Below are 21,804 nucleotides of genomic sequence, written 5' to 3' on the forward strand. Positions count from 1 at the left end.
CTTTTTCACTTGGTTTTCATGCCAGACAATTGGCCCTTTTCATACAGTATCTCCTCAGTGGATGAACCCGCTAACCTTGTGTTATTGAACACTACTTAAATTTAAAGTGCCCTGGGTAGACTGTGGACAGCTGCCTGGGGGCACTGCCTTTCAGTGACGCTACCTTGTGACGGGACGAGTGGCTATTATACACACACACAGACACACACTTCTTTTTGTATGCTGAATTTGATTTCACCCTTTTTGTTACACTTTGCCAACCTTTATCGGTTATCAACCCTATCAAAGAGGGGTTGTTCAGTAATAAACTTTTGTAAGTCACGTCCTTTTTCTTCTCCCCCACCTCATTTTTCACTCATTTTTATTTGGTACCTTTTCACTTATGGTGGAAATTGCTCTACTAACCATTTTAACACTTGCAGAAGCATTTTAACTGCCTGCCTATGAAACCTTGCATGCAACATAAAAATATATAGTATTTGCCTAAGAATTTATTAGGCTCTAAAACTGTTGCCGTGAAAACATCATTAATCCTGGGAAGTCAGTGCTGTCACTGAAACTGAGATAAGGTTAGGTACGACCAGTTTGCTTGACGGGACTGTCTTGGGTCAAGAAATGATCTGTGCACTATTATCATTATTATGACAGCAAATTATATGAACTAATCAACAAGGCACTAAAAATAGATCAGTTAAATGAGATAAAACAGGATACAACTTCTGTATTTGGAATTTTTGCATTTAACTTTGCATGACCACAAAGCATATAGGGGCTTAAAGGGACAGTAGGTGATTTTGGAGAAAGCTTGTTTGTCTCTTTGTTGTTGTTGATGAGGACTTTAACTGACCAGGCCTTGAACCCGCAGCCACTGACGTGCTAACCACAAAACCAAAACCCCCCTGAGTCGTAGCTTAATTCGCTAGCAAGTCTTTAATAATTTTAACAAACTGCACACACTGTGAGGTACAGTCCACACCATTTTGAAGTTTTTACGATTTACAGAGCCAGGCCTGCGCTGAAAGAAACTTTTTTTTTGTTAAATGTGTATTGGTTTAAAATCGCTTACTACCCCTTTAATGCAGGAAATACAAACCAACCGTTCTCAATCCAAGACATCAGGCCCTCTAGGTGAGATATTTATAGAATGCAACCAGACAAAAAAAAATATTCAAAGGCTTCATTCTTGAGGAATATGCATTAAAAAGAAGCCTTTAGCAATTCCTTCCCCCTGGTTAAAGCCGCTCTCCTCAGGCGGTGCAGCTGATTTATTGACGACACGCCGCCATGCCTGAATGTTTTAAGAGCGGGGGATTTTTTAGCTCAAACATTTTATGGGCTTTGAACCACGAGACACGGCATGGCGAACGGGATGGAGACCTCATGACTGCCGACAGACAGGACAGGGGGGGAGGCACAGTCTCCCCCATCAGCTCTCTCTGTGGGATGCTTTTGTCTGATAACAGGTCATGCACCACACCCGATTTAAGTCATGTGCTCCTTGTTGCATGACGAACAACACAAGACAACGGGGATGTGTTCAGTTGTGTGCATGCGTTTGTTTGGGGCGAGGGAGAGCCAACGCGTTGACATTTGTGACTGGGTACATTTTGTGCTCATCCTCCTAAGTGAAACATATGTTTGTTATTTGGGTTCATATCCTTTTCTTGTCTTTCTTGAGTCTGTGTTTGTGGGTGTGTCCATGTGCATGTTCCCTTGCTGCATAGCCAAAGTATGAAAGCATGTGCTGGGCTGGAAGAGAGGTGCTGTGTCCCTGTGAGTGGGTGTGCAGGGTCCGGGTCAAGGCTTTTTATTACTTTAAGACCCTAACTCAGCTCTAGGGGACTCTTTCTCCACACCCACATCACTATTACATCACATTAACATTCCTGGGACTAATGTAGACACAAGCCTTATAGCTGCTCATGTGCACACAGTATATCACCTCTGTGAGATACATTTGCACGGAACCGCACTAAAACTTTTTTTCAGCCCACATGTGAGTGCTGAATATGGTTGTGTCCAGATGCAGCTAAGTTGTTAAGAGTTTAGTTTGAAATAGCATATTGTACACACAGTATATCACAGTTAAAAACAATATATATATAATTTGTATATATATTACGTGTCATAGCAGCAGATAGCACAGTCCACTGTAGTTTATTGCATAGTGACAAGAGTGTCACTGAAACATCTACGCCCTGATTAACTCCAGATCGGACACGGACATGTATCCACACGTGCACTGTAATGCTTTTTTTCCAATATAATAATTTTATTGAATTTTACATACATTTCACACAAAAAATGGACAAAAATTATCAAATTAAACCACAAAACATGCAGTCATTACTTTCACACAATAAAATGAACAGGAGAAACATCAAAAGCGCATCATACTGGAAAGGAGAGTAAAAAAGAACTATGTAAAAACAAAAACACTCGGCAGCAAATGGCAACTTCACAAAGATTGTGCATCACGACGATCAAACATACACCAATAGAGTTTACAAACTGTTTCAACAATCTCAGATATAGTCTAAACAATTTGTCTGTTTAGTACCCCTTCCTAATACAGTTCTGGGACTGTAATGTAATGTAGTGTCTCATTAATCAATTGTATACTTATCGCTCCAATATCGTGTAAGTTGAAAGTTTGGGGATTTAAAGAATGACCTGAAACAATAATTCAGGCTGGAAATTTAACTCATCACAGGTCACTGCCTTCACGCAAACCACCAAACTATTAATTTTGTAAGCTGACCCTATTTGTTGATGTAAAAGATTCCAGTTCAGTAATGTTCCTGTTCACTATGTTCATCTGTTAGGGAAATTATCCAAATTACAGAATATAAAAATATGGGGCTGGTATCTGAATACCGACTTCTATACTATGCTATCTCTTTAGGCTTTGCCTAAAAAAAAACAAAAACACTCAGAATAAACCAATCATAGCACGTACAAATGTACAAGACCAGACACCAAACAATTAGCCTATAGTTTGAGAGATGAAATCCAGTAAGCTCAATTGTTCAAATTAAATTCATATTCAAAAATCCAACATACCAAGAGTATCAGAAAACTTCATACACACACATTCACTGAGCTTCAACATTGTACGTTTAGTTCGTATTTTTGACCGACTATAGACCCTCACTGGTGAACATGTTGCTCAAGCTGTTTTCAGACATAAACTCTGGAAAATGTCCGGACTTCGGGCATGTCTGAAAGCAGCTTTATTGAGTGGCAAGGGCTTTTCCACCTTTCGTCTAAATATTATTGGTGGAGAAGCAGACTACTTAGCTACATGGTCATTTTTGTCACTGCAATAAGGGATGTGCCTGATGGATTCTGGGGTCTGTCGCCTCATTCCTGCCGGCTATATTATCACGTTGACTCTTCCCTGCAGGCCGAAATGATCCACAGGCCGCAAGGAAATGTCCTGGCTGTCCGCCATTGATATCACATCAAGGCTGTATATAGAATACAGACATCTGACAACTACCCATTAGTTTGGGTTTTAACCAGACTTTAACCAAGTATTTTCAGTTACTTCACCTTAATCATATAGTGTATTTACCATCACTACATGTCGCCTTTTCAACCAATGACTGCAAAGGTGTTGGGATTTGTTGCGTATGGTTCGGTGTTGTTCTGTCGGTGTGGTATCTTCCTTATACAAACCATGCTGCTCTGTTGTAATACAGTCTGTTCTCCTTAGTAGTCGGTACCAAACACTGTCTGTATCGATGTAACGCTTTATGTAAGCTAAGAAAAACACCCCATGTTATTTTTTAAATCAAGGTAATGTGTAAGGGCGGAAATTGATTGATTGGAAACCATGTAAGCACATAACTATAGTAGGTAAAGTATAGTTCGGGAGACACAAGTAATTATTACAGACAGTTTATTCACTTCATCTTCAGGCTTGTCATCAAGAGCGGACAATTAAATGCACTGTTTTCAGTAAAGAAAAAGACACATTGACGATGAATGAGGAGCTTGTGGGATCAATTCTCTTCAACAAACACAGTCTGCAGGATTTACAATATACTTTATGTACAGCCATATATCGATCCTTCCTCTCTCTTATTCACCCACACACACACACACACACACACACGGCTTCCGCTAAGCCCTTGATCACAAGCATGCTCATTTCCACCTTACATGTTTACCCAGACGGATCAATCCAGCTGAACCAGCAGCTGCCGGACCTTGACCTTACGGCAACTCTGACAGAGAGCTCCTGTAGGAGGACATGCTCACTTTATTGCATGTGTGCAACATGGCACACACATTTTTTCTGTTTACATACGCCGTGTCAATCTCTGTGGGGTATGTGTGAGTTCCAGAGGTCACTGCGGTGCTAACTTGAATAAATAGGTTTAGGGACATGAATAGCTGCATGCAGTGGCCTTCCTCGTGTATTAAACGTCTCGATGAGGCTATTGGCTCATTGTTTTTGGGGTATCGATATGTATATATGCATATATGCATATACTCGACTATCTTTTCCATCTATGCTTTTTTCTTCATGCATTTATAATGTGCACATTTAAGCTCTCTGTATGTGTGTTTCTGTATTAGCATGTGTGTGTCAGGACCTTAGGTTGTAACTCACTCTGACTGCGAGCCGAGGCTCCTGGCAGGGAAAGCTGCGGCTCTGGCAGGTCTCAGCAGGGCTCTAAAGCAGCTCTGGAGCTCGGCATGGCTCCGCTGGTGGCTGCCGGCATGTCTCCATGTCACACTGAAGAGGTTTTCAAGAGAACGCCTTACTGGGAGGCCTCGAGAATGAAAACAGGACAATGAAATGATGTTTTATTGTTTTGGTACCAGCCATGTTAACTCGCCAAAAGGGTTCCGAGCCACCGAAATGAAAAGAAGCACCGGTGGTTATGCCAGTTGATTTGTACATTTCCCATGATGAATGGTAGCAAGAGCAGTGCCATAGTTGCTGCAGGCCTGCCAGGTCGGCCTTAGAGAATATGTAGCAATGTGGCACCTCTCAGATCTTAAATGAAATGTTTCCAACAAACAATACTTTTAATTTCCCCCAAAACCATATGCAGACTTTTTGACACCCAAAGTTAGGGATGGATGGAGCTCGAATGAGCAACTTCATCAGCGAATCACGGCCATGAGATGTGGTTGAAAGCAAGAGAAACATCAAGGACTTCAAGAATAAACTAGACATGTAGACTGTTTAAAGGACTGAATTGGTAAACGTATGGTGTCATTGCTTAAAGGGATACTTTTAGTAAATCAAGCTTAAACTCCAATCTTTAAGCCAAGCTCCATCTAAGATGCAACCAGCAATTCCCCAAAAATGTGTACCCATGTTGAGAAATAAAAAAGTCCAAGGCAATTTTTCGTTGAACAAGCAGTTAACCATTGCAATGGAGATGCTCCCTGACTAACAACAGTTGCGCCCAGTGGTTGTACGCAATATCTCAAAGTTACTGGCTTTGCATATTCACAAGAATCGGGACACGCCAGCTGTTCTTGGATGTGGTGGTACCTGGCTCACTACGACACAACATAGAGTTTTTTGTGAGATGATGCCTTTTCCCTTAACGTGTCCTGGATCACTCTCTACTTTTCAAGCCTATCAAGCATATTACCTAAAACATTGGTGTATTACTTAACAATAGTGGTCCATAACCGGCCTTTAAATTTTTTCGTCCTGTCTCATTTAGCATACTATGGAAGTACGTGAATTTTAAGTCCGCTGCAAATATTGCAGAAACAGCTGCGCCTGCTTTTTCTTAAATGTTGTAAAGCACCACTGAATAGGCTTATTGTAAGACTCATAACTCCCAGTCATCTGGCTGCCACTGGACCTGAATATGAATCATACGGCTGTTCCTCACACCCGCCTCGAATTTTCTTAATTCCTCATGGGAGAAGAGCAATGGTTAAAAATCCACCATTGTACTCTCAATAATTCGTAATTATCAACATGATATTTTTGGATTATTACTTCATTGTTCAAATACAATGCTCATCTTCATCTTATTAATATATAGATAGACTAATAAGATCCTAAATGCTGCATGTGAAACTCAACGCAGGCAGACGGCAAAGCTGCTGCCCTCTGCGGCCATGCACATGCCCAGCACAACATATGGAGAGACAGAAAGACAAGGAGGCAGGAGAAAGAGTGGAGGAAATAAGGACATGTGGATGTGTAGAGTTGGTGATGAGATAGAGTTGTAAAGGGAGATTGAAAAGACAAAGAGGGGGTAAGTGGGATTGGGTGAAGGAGGAATGGGGTGTAGATGAGGGAGTGGAGAGAGAGGTTATAGCCTGGACTCTGACCCAGATTTAAATATGGTCTCTGTCAACCTGATCTGACCATGGCTCTGTGTGGTCTTCCTTTTCTTTCCATTCGTTATGGATGCATGACGACCACACGCCTCTACTCTGTGCGGTCACTTGACGAGTCCGAGCACGTTCATTTTAATGCAACATTAAAATTGACGACAAGCTCGAGGTCAGAACATCACGGGATTCTCTTTCAAAAACCACATTGTTCCTTTCAGCGTGTGCATGCACTCATCAAAAAATGTCCAACATGTCAGGCCCAACGGACGCGACCAGAAGATGTAGATTCACGTTATCACACCATGTAGCATGCAGCTGCTTTACAACAGATTTTTTGTTTTGGGGTTTTTTTCATGCAGGCAGGCAGAAAAATTGTGTAATTGAAAGAAATGGGCAGAAAAATGTCTTTATGTCTTAGGAAGAGAACACTGGGTGCAAGCTGAAGTCTTTGGCAGGGGTTTGCTGGCAATGCCTGTGCCTGTTTGGTTATTTTATGGCCAAGTAGGAGCTATAACTAAGCCCCTTCCTTTAATGGAAGAAATCAAGACTTTCAGCGTTTGGCATAAATAGCCAGTATTAATAATTCATAATAAAATCATGTAAAAAAGAAACCATATCACTATAGTCTGTAGTAAAGCTGCAATTATAATTATTATTTTTGGTTCACCAAGTAAAAAGGAGGATGGGCATGTCTCAACCATCTTTATAGGATGGCAAAAGTGTCGGTGTACATTTCTTGAATTTATTACTCGCCTGGGTGGATAAACATGAGCACACACACATGCACGCCTCCAGTGCTGTGTGTTGAGATCATTGGGAGTTAGGTGACAGATACTGAGAATGCTTGGACCTAAATTAAGCCCACTGCTTCATCAAAAACATCCTGCGTGGACAGAGATTGTAGTCACTTCTCATGCGGGGAACAAAGATTCGGGATTCAGAACAATTCTTTGGGACTAATAAATCCAAATATATTTTATTACAGAATCACTTTTTTTTCTCTTGCTGGTGAAATACTTGCTGGCACTTTGGTCCAGTTTGTTACGACAAAGTTGCTGTAACAATGAATTTTAAACAATTTCACTTATTTTTTCTATCCCTCTAACCAGTGCTTCTTCCATACTGAAGGAAGGTACTTCACCACATGGGGAGGTTCCTTAAACAAAGTGTTCCGTATAGATTCTATGCTGTAAATGATTACTCAAGGCTGGGGCTATTCATGCATCAGCACATACATGCACACAGATAACAGTTGTGAAAAGAGCAGAAGTTGAGCATAACAAAGTACACTTAATCACACACAATGTAGACTTTGTATTAACTTTTTCAATGCCATCACGAGGTCTATAATTTACAGGGCGGCAAAAAGGGTTTTAATGAGAACAGACTAATGGTTCATAAAACATGACATGATGCAGTCTATGATTCAATCGAACACAAATACTGTATTCAGAGGAACTTCTTAAGGGATAATGAATAAATAATCTTAAATTCTGGAAGGTGCCGACTGTCAGAACGGCTGCAAAGAACATTTAGATGCGTCACTGACACACGTTTAAGTGTAGTAGGTTTAAAAGCATGACCTTTACTTTCAATGTACCATTGTTCCTCTGTGTTGCTACTTTTACTTATAAGTAACGGGTTTGTGTCCTTCTTTCAACATGCTCATTGGAAGGGAGAACTCTGTTCGACTGCATGTACACACAATTCGCAGTATGACCCATATACAGTAACAAAAAGTTTTTTAAAAATTGGGTGGGAGCTTGGGATGTGAAGGAAGCCACGAGGAAGGAGGAGAGCTCTGCACCACTCTGCCCCAGCTCCACTTCCACCGCTGACCCCATGGTTGTAAATCTGAGAGTAGAAGACCATTCCTGACTTCTTCTTTTTTTTTGTATTGTTTTTTTTCCTCCCTTTTACTTTTCCGTACACTGTACATATCGCTGACAAGGAGTGACTGTCAGTATTTAATATGGACCCATTATATCCTTTTGGCAAGTAATAGTCAGATGTTAATCTGTTTGACAAGTGAGTTCAGAGGGTGAAATCTCAGAGTTTGGTTGCAGATGTTTTGGACATTTTCATGGAAAGTGTAATATTAAACAGATACGGCCTGGCTGACACGACAACAAATGTCACTTTTCATTTCTCTGTGTGAACAGACAAACTTAATTAAGCCATTCAGCTGCCTTGACATTCAGTCCAGTGAGCAGAGCTGCACTGCCATTTTTTACTTATGTTCATTAAGCATGCACATCCTCTTATTTACACCCACTCCACAGCGTTCCGTGTGACAGTTGCCAGTAAGGGGGGGAAAAAACACAACGAAAGAAAAGAGGTGAAATAGAGAGAGAGAGAGCACTCATGCAGTCAACTTCCAGGAAACCTAGACTGTGACCAGTTAATTATATTGATGCCTGCAACACACCACAACCCCATGAGCCCGAGTCACCAGATCACACAAAGCACAGAACAGTTGTCGTGGTGCTTACTCGCTAAAGAGACCAACAGCGTGAATTTGGTTGAGGCCAGCCAGAGTTTTTTGGGGTTTTTTTTTCATACAGCTTAGACAGCCAATAGTGGATCAGGGTGAGGTTGAAATTACTCCCAAAGAATCTACAAAAGTGTTACAATGCCTTGCCAAAATCTACCCAAATAAGGCCTCATAATATAACAGTCAGAATAAAATATTGTCGGCTGATGTTTGCTTATCTCATTGTCAGCAACAGCATGAGACTGAGATTTTAAAAAAGTGTTGTAAAAATGCCCCACATTTCCAAATCTGTAACGAGTTGTTGTTTTGTCTAGAATTGTTTTTACGTTTGGGGCATAGCTCATAATATCTGTAAAATTAACAATATCAGGATTTCCGAAATGGAGTCCCAGGATACTGCTGCAGTCGCAGTTTCTGCTAGTTTGGTATGTTGTAGGTTAAGTGTTACTATATTGTATTCAGCCATTGAACACTGAAAACATGTGCACTACTCTTTGTGTAAATGACCTTATTTTGCTAACAAAGAACATGCCTACAGCTACGTCACGGACCGTTCTACATGCTCATCTGCTCCCAGGCACAAGTTGGACACACTACTCTCACAGCAACACCTCAGTAGGCGACTGAAAGCAACACATGGCGAGTTTAAATAGATCCAAACAAAAATATCAAAAAAGCTAATACTCTAAAGCATTTTTTTTTCTGCCCCATCAAGATCTTGCAAAGATCATTTGTGATTTATGCAGTGCAAGGGGAATTTAATATGCAGCTACTCTCTTGAGAAACAGCATTTTATTACCTTTTTTTACTTTTGCAATAAATAGATATTTAAAAATGGCCCAAAAAAGTTTCCATAATAAAGACATTGGTAAAACCTAAGTTCAACTAAAAGAAAAAATCGTCTTCAGAAGTTTCAGATTCTTTTTGCATCAGAACAATATGACCCAACCCTTCATTCACAACAATTATTAATTTCATCCCTAGTTCTGTGTCATAGTGGAAGTCAACCGACGCAGTATCCGGGACCGCTTACAACATCCCTACAAATAGACTGTGTATATGTCAGAAATTTTCTGGCCTTCTCTCACCTGCTTTGACAACTGACAAATAAATAAACATATAAAATCAAATATAATCTTGGAAGGACATCCTGCATGCCAAGTGCAAACTCGCAAGCAGCTCCATAAATCAAATGGCCACTTTGAGGTTTTAAGACGTTGGTGGTTAAGTGTCGGTCTCCGATTACAAATAGTTTCTTATATTTCAAATGGTGGAGCATATTGAGATTGATGCACAGCCTGGAAGTTGAGCACTGCTTAAGAAGCCAACTTCAGGGGGAGTTAAAATCCCCTAGGGCCATAATGTGTTTCCAGTTAAGTTTGTTAAGTTCAAAATTTGATTTTATTTGACCAATACTTGTAGTGGCGGTTCCTAAACTGGAGGATTTTACGTGAGAAAACGTAGGCACTGGTCAAATCTGCATGCATTCCTTAGACAAAAATGCAAATGACACATACTTTTGTTTGTATTAATTATTCCTTGAGGGAGATTTTTTTTTTACATTTTACAAGTTTCCTAAATAGCTTTAACATACAGACTGTGTTAGTTGTGCACACATGCAGGTTCACGTGGATGGATGGACGTTGTCGGGGCAAAGTCGAATTAAGATGACGCATCCCCAATACAGCCTTGGGAACAGCGGAATGTTCTTCTCACTTGATGTTGCCTTGAGATGTCTTTATTCTCCCCTTGCTATATACAGCCCGAGGCTATTTGACAATTAAGCGCACAGAGAGTTTGAAATGTCACCAGACGTGAGTAAACTGAGAGAATGAGAGATCGGGCTCTGATGCAGGTATTCGTCGCTGTATCAATATTTCAGGATGTGAACAGACTCCCTGTGTTGTAGTTTCCACTTAGAGACATCAGTATTCCTCGAGCGAAGTTGAACAGCGTCTGAAACCCCCTGCCCTCCAACACACACATTTCCAACTTGATCTTTAGGAGAGCGGGCTGCATCTGACAACTTACAACTTTCCAGAGCTGAAAATCCAACAACACGCCGGCCAACGTAATGCAGCGGTTCTCAAGGCCCTTTTTCGCGTGTACAGCCTGCTGCAGCGGCATGAACACTTTTGAGGAGACACTGTCTGAGTATGTGCATTCATCTGCATTTGTAGAATTCATTGTGTCTTGCCCTTGTCTGTGACAGAGCAGGCTTTTCACCTTGAATTCAAGGGTCGCCATCCGGAACAGGAAGAAACCCTTTTGGCCTGCGATGTGTTTAGACAAACTAGTTTGTCTGAAGCATGCATTGAACCATTTTAGGAAGAACACTTATTCAACTTTTGCAAAGAGTAGATTGAGGCCACTCTCGTGTCTATACAGTAAATGTAGCATTAAAAAGTAGTAAGAGCCAACAGTTTGTGACCTTAGCTTGGCTTGAGACTGGAACCAAAGAGATAGCTGGCATGGCGCTGCCCAACGCTAACAAAATCCATTGTACAAGCATCTCCAAAGACCACGAGAAAACACATCGCATCTACATCTTGGTTGTGAAATTGGTACAAAAATCAAAAACGTAAAAATGACAAGTTGTGGTTTTACAGGGATTATTATGAGCTGGACTATTTCTTGGCTGGGTGATGATTGCCTCCCAACCTCATGGTGACAGCAAGACACCAGGAAATGAATGGGCCTGACCAAGACATGGTATATATACGCCTCTGTGAAACCATAAAGTGGTGTTTTTTTACACGTCTGTGTTTGTACAGATGAAACAAATGAGATATAACATGTTAACCGGTCTACTTTGGAAGTGGTGCCAGGCTGGCTGTTTCCCCCTCTTTCCACTCTTAAGGGTAAGAGACTGATCGCAGTAGCTTTGTGTTTACCTGACAAATACGACAGTGAGTGGTTTTAATCTTCTCATCTGAATTCTTCTCACCTCTTCACCATTAATCTGGCATATAATGCCATTAAAATGTATAAACTGCTCCTGCATGTAGTCATACTGTATGTGTGGTAGATGTTTTTTTTCATTCCCACATCCACACTACCCAAAATAACCCAAGCTTTATGCAGAGGAGATGAGTCAATACAAAAACAGCCAAGTATGACAAGAAAACACGAAGAGGCACGAAGGCAGAAAAATAAAACACTGTCAACCCGAATAAGAGTGTCATGGAATCACATCTGAATATTTGGGATGCAGATGTAAGATATTTCCAAAACTGTTGTTTTTGGATTCAGGCAAATGTTCTTATGCCCAAGGAATGAGGAGGAAGCTCCAAGAAGTCACATTGCTGGGTTTAAAGTCGCCTCGGGCCTGTCTGTCACATTGTTGCTCCTATCCTCTTCTGCCAACATAAAACAGCTCCTAATTCGGCAAACTATACTCCAATCGCACTTAGGCAATGTATCCGTGTCCACATCAGTTACAAAGCTTACACTGACAAAACCAACATCGACGCTGATATTTCACAGACATGTCAGCTGTACATGTGCTCTGCAGATCGTCAGTACGTGCATACAACACCGAAGAGAATCAAGGATATGAAAACACATGCACACAAACAATTTCCCTTTCTTCCGCAAACCAACTATGAAGGATCCTGCTGCCCCCGTGACTGAGCATTTTTGCCAACATAAAGACCGAGGGGGAAAAAAGCAGCAGCAATTGATGTTTTCCAAGTGGCTTGAATGACTTCCATTGACAGTTTCGATAGAAGGGGAAAACCTCTTCCCTGTAATGGAAGAGGGTTTTTGTGGAAGATGGCTTTTTCCCTTTTTGTAATATCCTCAGAGCCAAGCTTGGCACAGAGGCCCTCTGGACTGGAGGATGTTGGCTCGGGCCAGACAATAGGACTTCAAGTGAGCCACAGCGAGTAGGAGAAAACATCAGAGCAACCATGAGGCTCTCTCATGCCACTGATTAGCTGAAAAATGTGAGCTGAAAAATGTTGACCTCATCCCCTTGTTAACTACAAATGTTACACAGACATTTTGGGGAAACAGTGGCTTACCTCCACTGCTGTCTGTTTTGTATTTTCAAAAACACCACAGCTATGAAGAGCCGGGCGTGGGGAGTAAAATGGCCACCGTCCCATTACGAGTGCTGAAGAGGTTGCAGAGATAAAACACTCGGCAGCGCAGGTGTGTTTGATAAGATTTGGCAGGAGGAGCCGCTTCTCTGGCGAATGCTCTTTGGGCCAAAACAAACATCCACTTTTCCTCACCCCTTCTATACATGCACACACGTAAACACATTCACTTGCTGACTCCACACAATGGCATGACTGTATCCGCGGCATCAAACAGACATCTGCCAATCGCCCCGCGGAGCTGGTTGTTGCTCAACGCGGGGCACACAAACGCTGAGCCGAGTCCAGCTTCCAACAGATTTTGCAATGCGAAAAAAAAGAAAGTACCGACGAGGTCTGCCAACGTGCACTGTGGACCCCAGATAGCCAGAATAGAACAGGAACCCGACAGAGCAAGGAGGGAAAAGTGTAGAAGAATGACCTCCCCACAGATTTAGACTGAAATCAAGCTGAGGTCGATGTTGCACCTCTCAACTACGAGGGTTGCATTTCTCCTCATTCTAAAGGAGATTTGCACAAATACAAATACCCGCAGTGTAACTATGAAATGGCCCTATGCTTATGTATACACAAACATAATCACAAGCACAAACAGTGGCTGCCGATTGAACTGAACATAGCCCGGTGTGGAAAAGTTCAATACCTGTGAGCGGTTTGACATTCCCTATGAAAAGCATACGGTGCACAAAAAAGCTGAGGTCAGAGTTTGTGGGTTAATGTGTCTGGCTGCGTGCATCTGTGTGTGCATGTTTTCGCTGAGTACACATTTGTGTGTGCACATGTCTGAGTCTGAGATCTCATTCGATGTGTTTGTGACTGACAGAGACATGCTTCCTTCACCTATAGCTGAAATCCTTTTGGAGCTATGTTCGGCGTTTAGTTTAACCTTTCACTCTGACTATCATCTAAACTTTCTGCCCTGTTATTTTCATTTGTTTACAATTCCAGGCATACTTCTGCCAGATCCTGTGAGAAGGAGCAACTCCAATTAGTTTTTCTCCAGATTATATTCCCTGATGCCGGAATCAATAATTGGATCTCTTACATTAAACAGATTGTGACAGGACCAGGACTGTGTTGCACCGGCTGTAAGTTCTACCTAACTTTTAGTTAAGTTACACCATTAAAACTTAGCTATGAGAGACTTCAGATCAAAATCGATGTCATTAAAAAGTCACTGTAGCATCACAGGCTCACGCATGAGGGGAGTCAAAGGATATATTAAGCTTAACTGCCAATACTTTGGAAATATAGGTATAATTCTTTGTTTTATGTGCAAACACGGAGGGGATACGCGTGTTTCAGAGTTAACAGTATTCATGTAGTTTGAAACAAGTGCGAAATATCAGATTATTCTCATAAGATACTTGGACATTTACGGTCTACAAAGGACGCATTTCAGCCACATCTGTCTTGCACGTCTGATGAAACAGATGTGCTCCTATTTTGATCCATCCAGCTGTCTACATGGGCCATTTAATGGTGCCTTCAGTCTTTCCTTCTATTTTAAGCACATAGCAGTGATTACGGTTTATGGACTGTTTTTATACAACATTTTTCTAGCTTTAGCTACCACTACAAGTCCCATTCACACACACACACACACACATTGATACAGTACTATGTGCTGCGCCTTTTGTACCACAGGTTGACATTCATACTCTGACGGAATAGCTGCCTGGGGCAATTGAGCCTTCAGTGTCTTGCCCAGGGACTCTTCGGCATGTGGAGGTTAGGGAACGACCTCCTGAGCCGCTGTGCCGGTGACCTACACACAATCTGTGCTGCTCTTCTAACATGATATTTTGTTGTTTGTGAGTTTTTCAACCAGTCAATTCAGTCAGTTTAACAACAGTTACACCTGGCAGTTACCGTCACATGATAACTTGACAGTGCGATGCAACCTATTTTGACATTATTGAAAGTTCTCACCTAGTAAACGCTGACCGTTATAACGAGGCCTCCAGTCTGAGCGACTCCAGCAGATCCACAAAGGCAGTAGACAGCAACAACTGTATCCCATTTGGGTGATTAGTAAGCGGGGGAAAACCATAGCAGATATGCGATAGCAGATTACGCTCTCCTCTGTTTACTCTCGTCATACCAGAGCCAGGTTTCACAGGCTGATTGGCTCAAAGCAGGTCAGGGAGGTTCACTCTCATTTTTTTAAAAGATGGGTGCTGGAGAGATCCACACAGGGAAGGTCTGCTCCAGGCTTCTCTTGCCCTCTCCCCTTTTGTCTGCAGTGTTTGCTCTGGATTTGAGTATTTCTTCTGGTGTTGGAGAACTGTCAACAGACACCTTAATGGCAGCCACTGTTAGAGAGAGATCTGGGACTGTGCTGCCACTGGTAAGAGGAGAGGGGGGTTGGGGGGGCTGAACTTGTCTAATGGGTGCGCCTCTTTCACCTGTTGAGTCATGCCAACACGGTTTACTCATCACCACCGTTTTTCCTTTTTGTTCACAGAGGTTGTTGCGCACCACCAAGTCTTTGTGACAGGTGTACAGGATACATGTAACACACACACACACACACAGACAGTATGACGCAGACCAGGGTGAAGTTGTTCGAAGTCACTCTCCGTCATGGAGTCACGTTGAACGCTTAATTCACCAGCACCACCCCATATCCGAGGAATCTACAGGTTCAGCCGAGTCCCGAACAGACCAAAAGAAGCCACGCCACATGTCGTGCCAGTAGAATCATTTCCATTCTATGTCTTGCCATCACTCAGTATGACTTTGCCATCCACAGGCTCAGTGTAGTGCCACAATTATCACTGTTGAGGCGGATTTACGTAGCAATGAACCAGCTCTGAACTTAAAACATCACTTGGCTAAGAAATCCAGTGTGGGCCCTTAGGCAAGGCCATAATGCTACCTGCCTACCTCTGGTATGTCACTGATTATTGTAAACGCTGGACAAAAGCGTCAGCAAAATGATCATATCCATGAAAATTTACTTCGAGTGAATGTGAGTAATTTTAAAGCACGAGCAGAGAGACCCGCACTGACTTCCTGACAGTTAAAACCACAAAATAAGCAGAAGGACTCAAGTAAAAATCCTGTTTCACAATATCTCAATATTTACATCAATAATACTTCCCTTTTCTTTAAAATGAAAACCAAGCCTCTCTTGCATCCCACGCTCCAGCATTTCTAGACACTGCTGTAGCCACTAAAAGCCAAACTCAAGCTCTATCCTCTTACACCCAGAATGACACTTGAAGCTGAATTGGGCTCGTCTGGTGGGCTCGGAATTCAGATGACTTTGGCAGATGATGGCATAGCTTTTTTTTCAACATGCACTCATCGGTCACGCAGAATCTTCAGAAAGCCAGGTGACTGAGAGCGGAGACATGGCGTGTGACTCGACACTTAACCGGAATGGATTCCGCTTTGATAAGAGAGTTGAAAAACTCACTTATTGTCATTCGCCCCTCATGACGCCCTGAGGGGGACGAGCTGCGGTGCACCCGGCTGTGGACCCCTCTCTCGTGTTAATTTGACCCCCGGCTCACCCTGATCTCTATCTCCTCTCTGTTCTCGCTTGGTGACAGCGAGGCTGGTTGCCGTTCAGCTGGTGCATGAGGGAGCGATGGCGGCTGAGCACCAGCTGTGGGGGAAGCACACTGTCAGTCCTGTGATAGCCGTATGAGATTCCACATGCTCTGATGAGTAATTCCTCCCTCCCTTCTCCATTGCCATGTGGTTCGTGGCCCTGAGTCATCGTCCACACTTTCCCTCACTCCCTGTCCCCTGGTCGGTCTGCCTCTCTCCCTGTCTCTCTTTCCCCTCGATGTGAAGAAGATTCTTCCTTCCTTCCTTCCTTCGGCAGTGGCCGTCCCACAGGGAAAACCAAACAGAATAGCCTCCCTCTGATGACTCATTCCACACCACTCGCTCTCCAGCCTCGACAAACCCACCGCACCACACCCAGGCCTCGGATCCCAGTCCTCTATTGCCCGCCTGTCCAGGATGTCTCTCTTTGTATCTGTCTGTTTGCCTTTATCGCTGCATGTCCCTTTGCCTGTCTGTGGCGGCTGTCTTGTCTAGATGTCTCATTGTCTACATCTCTACGCACTCCTGTCTGCTTGCCTCCTTAATTTCGCCAGCCTATACCTGCCTGTCTGCCTTTTCCATCTCTGTCTCTCAGTCCGTCCCCTGGCGCCCGATTGCAAAGTCGAAAGAGTGACGAACACAAAGCCCCGTCTGCATTTTGAACTACAGAGCTGGACTTGGGCAGAAAAATAATGAAGAGTAAGTCATAGCTCTGAGGAGAGTAAGTCATAAGTCTGACAAAGGTTAAACATTGGTTTTGTTAGTAGACAGACGCCTGTGCAGCTCCCAGATAGAATTGTTAACATTTCCATATTGTTGCTTATCTGCAATAGCAAACATGTTATGAAACTTCTGACAAAGGTTACTCTTCAACTTCCGCAGATCTCCCGAGACTTGTCTCCTTCCATCCGTGTGTTCTGCAATTCATTAAGCTCCGTGACTTCTAGGGTCAGTTTGACTGTGGTTTAAAACCTCTGAATATACAGTAGAACCTGTACACATACACTCTCTTGTGCCCTGGCCCTGCAGTGCAACATCTTGTTGATGGTGAATCCCTTCACGCCGTTCAGAGATCCTGTACATGTTGCAACAGGGGATTTGTTGACCATTGCAAGAGCAATAAGGATTTTTAGGGGCATTATGACTGGGTTAATAAAACACAGCTGCCCCTAAAAGTCCCTCACTTTTCTTGCTGCCTTTTCTTTCTCCCTCCCTCCCTCTGTGGCTTAATCTTTCTATTTCTCATTCCAAACTTTTCAGATCAAACTACAACGTTTGCTGGCTCCTCAAAATGCGACTTGGTGCTTTTACTTTGGTTTCTGTTGAGTCATGGCTTAAGAAATGTAAAAACCTGGAGTGATCGTCTGAAGTTGGACCTCCTCAGGGGGGTTCAGTCGCACAGGATATTTTCGCAAAAAAAAAAAAAAAGCGAGCATGCGTTCCAGTATTTATGAATTGTATATTTATAATGGCAGAGTTTTATTGGGATTCGCAGTGACGTTTTTAAAGTCGGTTGAATGAGTTCAGAGCAGAAATTCCAAGAAGGAGAGCTCTGTGTGTTCATTAGAAGTTCAGCTTTCACAGAACATGTAAACACAATGTGCAGCTTTTACCTCCGCGGATTCATCTATATGATGCTCACAATATCGTGCACATGTGCTGGTTGTTATGGTCGATTTGAGAAACGAAGCGAACCCTGTGACCCAATGCAGAAAAGGACCAGGGTGAGTGTATGAAAAGTCTATTTAAAGTAAGTCTACAACCTGGCTTACAAATGGTGTGAGGAGAGAATTTGAGACAACCTTGGTGGAGAAAAAAAAGATGTAAGCAACACTGTGCAGCAAGTGGAGAGATGAGTCCAATTGGGCCTTTTAAACAATGTGAAATGCCACTGAGAGAGGCTTGGCAGGCAGCAGCAGCCAGCACTGTTTAATATCACAACTTTAATCAGCACACTTGGTGACTCTCCCAGAGCTCCCCGTAGCCACGCTGCTTATTCAAACCAGGCTCATTCCACCAAGCCTCCCTTACTAGGCCCTCCGCTCTCACTCTCGCGCTGGCTCGCACACTCCCTGCAGCATATATGGAGTTTTTGGCCGGAGTGGTTTTATTTGCTTTCTGTGGTGTGTGTCATTGCACTTTAGTGGGCCACGCCGGAGGGCCACGGCGATCGCAGCTGACTCTGCAGCCCGGCTGAATTCTGAGGTGCACTCGAAAACATGTCGTGCACCCTCTACGTTTGATTTTAAAATACATTTCATCATAACCGCGTGATCGCATGGACGTTAAGGGTAAAATCTTTTCTGCACGTTAGTGTTAATAAGCAGAAGGGTATCGCCTACGATCGCAAAGGGGCTCGACAAGTGTCGACTTTACTGTAACTTTCCAGACGCGACAAGAAATAGCAGGCGTGTAAAAACAAACGACCTGCCACCGATGTGTAATGCACGACCTACAAATATCTAATGCCCAACTTTTTGATATATAGAGCTGACGGGAGGATTGATGTCATGGCTTCCTGCCCACTGCGATGTCGGTGGAGTCTGTTTGGTTTACAGGGCTGTTTTTCAGAGTGTTTTATTAATCACAGAGGCCTCGTCTTTTTGAAATAAAAATCCCATGCTTCAGCGAATGTCTTACCTATGTGTCACTTGCAACATGGCGATGCCACCAACGGCCCTCCGCTCTATTAATTACATAAAGCATCTAGTGTCGGGATGCTAAATTCATTAGTGAGGTATGTACGGCATGCTAGGGTCAGGACAGATATAGAAACAGGCCCCCGAAACAACTTCTTCCCCACCTGACACACTTGTTCAACATAACAGAGTTTGGCACCTTGTGATTATTATTTTTTTTACCACTCTTCCTCTTTTTTTTAATTATTCATTTAGTTTTTGTAGCGCTTGCGCTTGTAAGCTTCGACATTGACGGGTACTTCTTTTTTTTAATAAAATCGCTCCTCTAAATTCAAGAAGGGTACGAGGAATTTGCTTGCGACTGCGCAAATTCAAGATTTCATCATGTGTGGCCTTTGAAGAGAGATTACTGAAAACAACATTAATGAATTTTGTTAGGAAGTTTAACTTTATTCATTTTTTCTCTAATTTGGCCTGTGTTTTTAATCGAGCTAAAATTTAAAAAGAAAAATGAAAATATAATTTATTAGAAAAACGATTTATCAAGAAGTGTAAAGCAGAATGAGGCAAGCTTGGTCAGTGTATGCACCAGAGAGAGGACAACCTCTGCTCTGGGCTTCTGTGACGCTCTTGAGGAGCGTGCTTCTCTCGTGGCTTTGATAAAAGGTTTTTAGCCAAATTATTTATCAATGACGTTCAGGGTTTGACCCTTTAACCTATTAAATTGTTCATTTTACATTCACATTCAGGGTTGGGGGTTATTTGACTGAGCACCTGCAGCTGTTAGTTTACTGTCTTAAGTGGACCTCATACATTAAACATAAAATATAATGAAGGTATTACCTGTAGATTAAAATGTGCCTATGGTGTTTAATAGTGACTTTATTGTGACCTTATCGTCCTGTGGGCTGTTTGGGTTTAGGCTTGACAGTTTCGCTTTAATATTCAATTTTTAAAAAATCATTTATAACATTATTTAATTGTGGTATTAAATGTTGTGTTTACTTCCTAGCTTCATAACGAGAAATTATCTCTCAACATATCACTGTTCTCTTGTCATTGCCCATTTGTATTTTCCATAAGAACTCCCTTCTTTTTCGTATTTCTTTTTGTTCCCAAGAGTATTGTGCAGCAAAAGTCTCTAGGCTCATCCGGGGATCATATGAGCCAGAAACTGGGACTTTGTAGGCCAGTTGAATTAATTGAGGACTCACCTTGCCCGCAAAGACCCAGCCTCTGACGCACACCATCATCGTCATCATCATCCTCATCCTCATCCTCAGTCCCATCGCAGGGGGAGTATGTGAGGAGGGAGCTTCTGAGGTTTACCTGTGGTTTTCAGAACTGCCTTTTTCTACCACAAAATGTCCCCCCCCCGGACCGGGTCAGAGGGGAATGTGAAGGGGTTAAATGTGAACAAGCCGATACATACCCACTCGACACGCTCTCTCTGTCCGTGTCTGAAGAAGTAGGTGATGCACAAGTCGGTGTTGCAGGTGTCAGCATCCCGTAGCCACATGGGGACCTCGCGTAAAAGGCGCCGAGTGACTGCTCGCTCGTCCGGCTGCTTGGAGGAGGAGGAGGAGGAGGAGGTCGCGTCTGCAAGCGAAGTTGAACTTCACCGTCCACCAGCCACCACTGCCGCCCCAGTTACATCTGATCACTTCACGTTGCACGCATCCTAAATTGAGCACGATTATCCCTTCGGGGTGGGGGTGGGGGACAAATTGTCTTTGGGAATAAGTCGGACAGTCCCCCTGGCCTATCTTTCCCCCGTCTGCCCAAGGAGGGGGGGAAACGTGTAGACGCAACAGTGTCGCGCCTTGTGCCAGTCTCGCCCTCCCAAGCTTCTGCGTCCCCCTCCGAGAGATCTCCCCGGTGCGCCCCGAGCACCGAGTCACCCAATATCCATTCTGGAGCGAGACACCCGGGAAGACGGACACGGAGGCGAAATGAGACAGCAAGTCTGCTGCTGCTGCTGCTGCTGCCATGCTGCAGCCTCGACATGGTGAGCAGGATATTCCCAAACAGCTGGAAGGAGCTGATATATGGTGCTGCGCCCTCGTGCTGCTGGGCCCTCCCCAAAATGGACCGGTGCTAAGTGGTAACCTGGTTATTTTCAGCGCGTCACTGGCTCGCCTCCAATTATGGGTTCCCATCGGGGGCGCAGCAGTGTGTGGCCCCGTATTTCCAATTATTTCTGAAAGAGGACTCAAACACGGCGGAGAGCACTAAACTGAGTAATGTCCGAGCGTGTGTGTTTGCCTGTAACTGCACACATTCCTATACGGTGTGTTGGCTCGTCCGTCCGGTGCCGCGCGCACAGTTGCGTCTCCGGCGACTCGTCTGCGGTCCTGTCAAGGTGTTCCCCTCTTTTATCGATGCCGTCGAGGAGACGTGAAGCATCCCAGGTTCATCACACCTCTCCAGTTACCTCCCAGAGCAGCGACGTGTGAGCGTGGCGCGCCCCCTGGTGGCGGCGACGCGCCGCGACACTCCCGTTACGCGCATGTGGCGAACACAAGCGTTGTATTGTTTCATGCAGAGGAGTGAGTGTGATCACGTGGAGCCGCACATCAGGAGCGACGACAGCGTGACAGCTGGACCCTGCAGGTCACATCTCCCCACTGGCCTAATTCTAACAAGTCATTCAAATTGACTGTAATGTAGAGCTGCAACAGCA

At 43.5% G+C, this 21,804-nt stretch overlaps 2 long non-coding RNA genes across 4 annotated transcripts in view; one reads left to right on the top strand and one right to left on the bottom strand.

The window, feature by feature from the left end:
* The window catches only part of LOC118312312, a 50,615-nt gene that overhangs the window by 24,485 nt on the left and 4,326 nt on the right, over positions 1 to 21,804 (top strand). The gene's annotated exons all lie outside the window — the stretch shown is intronic.
* On the bottom strand, positions 182 to 21,558 carry LOC118312311. 2 transcript variants are annotated; one of them, XR_004794197.2, is made up of 2 exons: positions 20,554 to 21,558; positions 182 to 4,784 (listed from the first exon to the last, which is right to left on the bottom strand). It is a non-coding gene; the product is annotated as an uncharacterized LOC118312311 (long non-coding RNA). The 2 variants fall into 2 exon arrangements; XR_007031371.1 differs by having other exon boundaries at positions 182 to 16,537.

This window comes from Scophthalmus maximus, chromosome 8 (genome assembly GCF_022379125.1).
Source record: "Scophthalmus maximus strain ysfricsl-2021 chromosome 8, ASM2237912v1, whole genome shotgun sequence".
Taxonomy (NCBI): domain Eukaryota; kingdom Metazoa; phylum Chordata; class Actinopteri; order Pleuronectiformes; family Scophthalmidae; genus Scophthalmus; species Scophthalmus maximus.